Raw genomic sequence first — 5,962 nt, forward strand, 5'->3', positions numbered from 1 at the left:
CTGCGTGAGGAGCACTGACGGGGCACACTCGGTTAGTTCAAGAATTATCTGAATACTGTAATGTGAACGGAATACACAGATGCAAATAATTGTTTACTTAAGCACCTTTTCCCCCCTCTCATTTTCGGCCAATACTGAGGTTATCGTTTAATGGAAGTAATTACTCGACACGCAAAACAGAAAAAGCACCATGCTCGGCCATACAAGGTTTATCGTTTAAGAATGCAGTCATGATCAACAGATATACACAAGCCAAGATGGTTTTGACGTTTTACCTGGAGATGATACTTGCAACGAATGGAGTTTTATGTTCGTGTAGTTACTGTTCTTTTGAAAATAAAAACTTACTAATAATCCGGTACAAATGGCGTAGTCACTCGATTACGGTCACTTATGCTTCCTTACACTACCAGCAACCGTACACACACACACACACACACAGAGAGAGAGAGAGAGAGAGAGAGAGAGAGAGAAGAGAGAGAGAAGAGAGAGAGAGAGAGAGACTGTTATTGCTGGCACATTCTCTATTTCTAAACATTATATATATATATATATATATATATATATATATATATATATATATTATATATATATATATATATATATATCTGTATCTATAGATATAGATATAGATATATATATCTAGATATATAGACATATATATATATAGATATATATAGATAGAGATATAGATATATAGACATATATATAGATATAGATATATATATATATATATATAAATGTACACATAATATATATACATATATATAATGTGTAAACAAATTGTTCTCTTAAACGGGATGCGTCTTAAGTATGAAGGGCCCATTAAAACACTCTGGTTTTGAAGCTAAGGACTATATGTCATTGGACTAACTTCCACCCATATCAAGTAGTGAATGACAGAAGGAGTTGTATTAGCGAAATATATACTGGGAGATAGCCTGGGGTCACCACTAAGCGACGTTGGTTCTGTTAATTTTCTTATTCGATCGTCGTTGCCCTAAGGAAGAGAGAGAGAGAGAGAGAGAGAGAGAGAGAGAGAGAGAGAGAGAGAGAAGAGAGAGAGAGAGAAAATGATGTTACTGCTGCAGGTTCATTAAGCACATGTTCCCGCTCTTTTGAGCAGCCCGAGCGAGATGGAGAGGGGGGGAGTTTTTAAGAAAGTATTTGCAAAGGGCAAACGAAGAAAGAAATTCTTCCTGAAAAACATATGAAAGTAAACAAAACTTGGAACTTCCTCTCATATCGGCATCAAGAATCAGTAGGCCTGAAAGATTATATATATATATATATATATATATATATATATATATATATATATATATATATATATATATATATATATATGTATATATATATATATATATTATATACTATATATTAGACGGATGTATGGAGTATGTATGTTCGTATAAATGCTTCTTAGAAGATGGAGAGGAAAACACACATCTCCTATTCCCTGTCGGGCTGTTAGTCTACAAAAGTATCACAGACGGACGGAAGGAAATGAATAGCAAACAGCACAAAGGGAGAAATACGTATTCTGTTTCGTCTCTCACCGGCAGACCTTCTTAAGAGTCTACTACAAAAGACGACTTACTCTTACTGGACTCTAATATTTACTCTGTTATTTCTACGTCACTCATTTTTCTTCGCCCAAATTCTATGACGTTCAAAAATTCCTTTTTTATCTATGACGCAAAAGTGTTGGATATCATCCAATATACGTTGTCATAAATAGCAGTCTCGGATGGCTCAATCAGCTTTACGTAATAATATCTAAAAATGTTGGTGTCACGCTATTTTACAGCGATATGAATAAGACCATGTTCTATTGGCCGGTATAATGAATGAAACTCACTCGCAAAACAATAATAATAGTATTATTATTATATTATATTTTATTATTATTATTATTATTATTTGGAAATGCACCAACATTCATCCGAAAATTAATTCTACGCATTACCTTCCTTCCTTCAAAAATCTTAATGTTCCATCATAGCTCTCACACGGATGATCTATCTATACTTTGATACAACATTGTTTCTTGAATCTACGTAAGAATGTACTTACTTAGCTTTTATTTTATTTAAATAAATTCATAAGTATGTTCAATTACAAATAAAATACAATGGATGCAATAAACTACTAACACTATTTAACACGACAATTAATGCACAAAATACTTTCATGAAAATTTCAACACAAGCAACCTAAGACTGGAGTAAGAAATGAATGATGAAACTGGGTAAATTTAATCCCTTGAGGACTATATAACCGAGTTAGTTGGCAGACAAGAGCGAGGCCAATTTGGCACTGCCAAACTTCTTTGGCATCGTGTGACATCAGATGCCAAGCAAGAATTAGGAGGAACAGAGGCCAATGTCGATAAACTACAATAAGTCATGTTATGTATTCACCGATGGAATTTAGTGAGCATCACACCCATAAATTGACTTTACACATCGATCACATGAGCCTTTGATAAGAATGAAATGCACACATCTACAAACACACACACACACGTATATATATATATATATATATATATATATATATATATATATATATATATATATGCAGAAGCCAGGTACTATGTCGTACCTCTAAGTAAATGGGGATACAATCCACAATGAAGGAATTACTTCATTGTGGATTGTATCCCCATATATTATATATATATATATATATATATATATATATATATATATATATGTGTGTGTGTGTGTGTGTGTGTGTGTGTGTAAATATAAGTTTCGACTCCATATTTAAGCCAATTTCAGAGAGCTCGGAAAACGGCATAGATATAAAGTCGAAACCGGTCAGGATTAACACGTAAGCATTCATTTTCTCCCCGTGGTTATGCGTGATATTTAAATAACGTGTCAGTGTGGTTATAATCACATAAATGAGAGAGAGAGAGAGAGAGAGAGAGAGAGAGAGAGAGAGAGAGAGAGAGAGAGAGAGAGAGAGAGAGAGAATGAAAAATAGAAATTCTCACAAAACTTACATTCATATTCCTAATTATACATATATATGAAAACCCTATTAGCAACCGATATAGAACGCTGATTGAAGTATCTGCAATGAGCATTTCATAAAAATAGTTACTACGACCATCATGAAAATGTTGACTTTAGTTCTCGATAGGCAACGTGAGAAAATGACCAAAATTTCATGACGTGAGTTGCTGGACAACTGAGAGTGGAATTCGAGTTCAGAAAAATGAAAAACTGTACCACACTATTTTCATAAATCAGACGCAACGCTCCTCTATCAGGCAAATTCTGAACATGGCATGACCACCTGCGAAGCATTTAGGAGTGACATGGTTGCCTCATTAACGCAGCTATCGTGAAAAACAATGATGTTTCCTCACGAAGCGACAAGATCATGAAATACTCACTCGACATGCAACGAACGTCCAGCCACACAGTAGAGAAGGAATAATGTCAAGCTTACGTATTAATAACGGCATTCCAGTCGCAGATACAACCACTCTGTGCAAGACAGAAGAGTTGCTTTTGCAGAAGAGCTGATAATCAAGGCAAAGCGGAAATATTTCTTACGCAAAGGTATCATGAGGGGAGCATTCTCATTTCTGATAAATATTTCGTGCAAGGAGATATGTGTCACACTTGTAAGTAGAGCTCCTTAGGAGAAGCTGTAAAATATTCATAGCTGTGTAGGATACTTACATTCATTAACAGAAGTCTCAAAAATAATGTACGTACAGTAAACGGTTGTATGACCTACACGAGGCAATTTCTTACCCACATATCCATGCTTCAACATACCAGTACTACAAAGATCACAGTCGCTGCGTACGTGACAAGCTTCGCGAAGCAGGCTTGGTGAGCAGCGGAATGCCCAGCAAGCAATCATAATTCCTGCCGAGGTTATGACATTCTCTGGCAGTGGGTCGTTTGAAGGGACACCAGAGGGCGAGGAAGGCGAAACAACAAGGACAGGTAGACAATTCGACGAAATACCAAGTGTAGACTTCTGCCGCACACCCGTCTCACCTCTGACCATCCTCATTTCATTTAACAACAACATTAAAATGCTTATTCTGTACAATACCCTTAAGGTAAAACACACAAACACACCAGGAAATCTATGATGACTTGCAAGCTTTTTTCCCGCTCAACAGAATTTTTGATTCAATCATTCCAAACATTCACTGTTCTTATTTATCAAGTGACAATCACTTAGCACTAGACGCAGTAGGCACATGAGCGCCTCCCTGTAAGAGCAGTGTGTGTGGACAACCAAGCTATTTCTAAAATGGTTAATGAAAATCGTAAAGAAGAAACCTTCTACTGCCAAGGAAGGTGGGGGGGGGGGGAGCCTTTATATATATATATATATATATATATATATATATATATATATATATATATATATATATATCCATAGGGTATATGTCATATATATAACGCACGTAACGTCTGATAATGCCAAGATTTCATATTCAATTCCTGCGTCACTTAACTCACTTAAGGGCGAGGAATTTAAGAATAAAATGGAGTTATCACTTACAGTCTCAACAACACCAGTATCACTTACTAACTGAAATAACCTACTCCAAGGCAAACGTCTATTTTGTTTGCATAGTACACTTCTCCTAAGCAAGATCAGAGTTGATACAAACCAACATACGATAATGACGGCAATTTTTTTTATCTGGTAATTTTAACGCTAAAAGAGAATAAACTCCTACCTACAGATTTTGGAAATACATTTAACTGGAAAAGAATGCTCATTTATTTCATTAGGAAGATCTACGTGAGGTTTCAGTTTATGGCCAGTGCTAATGCTTCCTTGTCTGTATCTTGTAGACGACAATTAAGTCAAAAGCTTGAGATCAAGACAAGCTTAATTTAGTATTATTTTAGATGGCAAACATACATAAAGGGTACTGGTACATAGCTAATCACAACTGAAAAGTAGAGTGAGTGAATACGCTATATATAAATGAAAAAATTATATATATATATATATATATATATCTATATATATATATATATATATATATACACACACACACACACACTCCTACAAACGGAAGGTTATTCAGAACCTATTTATTTGTAACGAATAGATTCTTGTGGTTCTACTTTCATTACTCTCCCTTCTTTTTGGCAGACCCTAATAAATGATGCGTGCTCTCTCTCTCTCTCTCTCTCTCTCTCTCTCTCTCTCTCTCTCTCTCATACACACACGCACACACACACACACAGAAAAAACATTCAAGTCAACGAAGCTGCGTCTGAAGTATTCAATGAATCGCATATGTAGGCTTCAAAGTAGTTTTGAAATTCCTCAGCCAAACGTAACGCAAGGTTCTCAAATTATTTCATTAGAAATACAATCAGTATGATATCCTAATGACAGAATATTCCTATAGCTTCAAAATAAATCAAGCTCTGATCACCTATAGCTTATTTTGCTATTAGCTATAACGAATTAAACATTTAATTACATTTTTCAGTTTGAAGTCAAAATCACCCCAGCTGGGTTTTCTGATGTTACGCGCAGTAGTAACTAAGCCTAGTGATGCATTTATAACACTGATATTTACACAGGCATTAAGTTGCTACATCATTTTTCCCCGTGGGGAGGACGGGGTGGGGGGGGGGGCGTGGGGTTTATGAACCTTAATACGGTACATTCACCAACGCATGGGAGTTTATATCATAATTTTCCCACCAAGTTTTAAATATTCATTATCTGAGGATTTTTTTGATGACGAATTAACTCCGAATAATAATTTTCTAGCATATTTTCAGAAACAGAAATATATGATAGCACGAATAATAATAGATTATAATAATAATAATAATAATAATAATAATAATAATAATAATAATAATAATAATAATAATAGAACGCAAGCAGCTGCCGAAACAATAATCACCCAATATAGGTTCCAATAGGCATTTCCCTCAAAGAAATG

The 5,962-nt window shown here is 35.0% G+C and overlaps 1 protein-coding gene across 4 annotated transcripts in view; it reads right to left on the minus strand.

The window, feature by feature from the left end:
* The window catches only part of LOC135216748 (low-density lipoprotein receptor 1-like), a 666,768-nt gene that overhangs the window by 524,221 nt on the left and 136,585 nt on the right, over positions 1-5,962 (minus strand). The window lies entirely within an intron of this gene.

This window comes from Macrobrachium nipponense, chromosome 6 (genome assembly GCF_015104395.2).
Source record: "Macrobrachium nipponense isolate FS-2020 chromosome 6, ASM1510439v2, whole genome shotgun sequence".
Lineage (NCBI taxonomy): Eukaryota > Metazoa > Arthropoda > Malacostraca > Decapoda > Palaemonidae > Macrobrachium > Macrobrachium nipponense.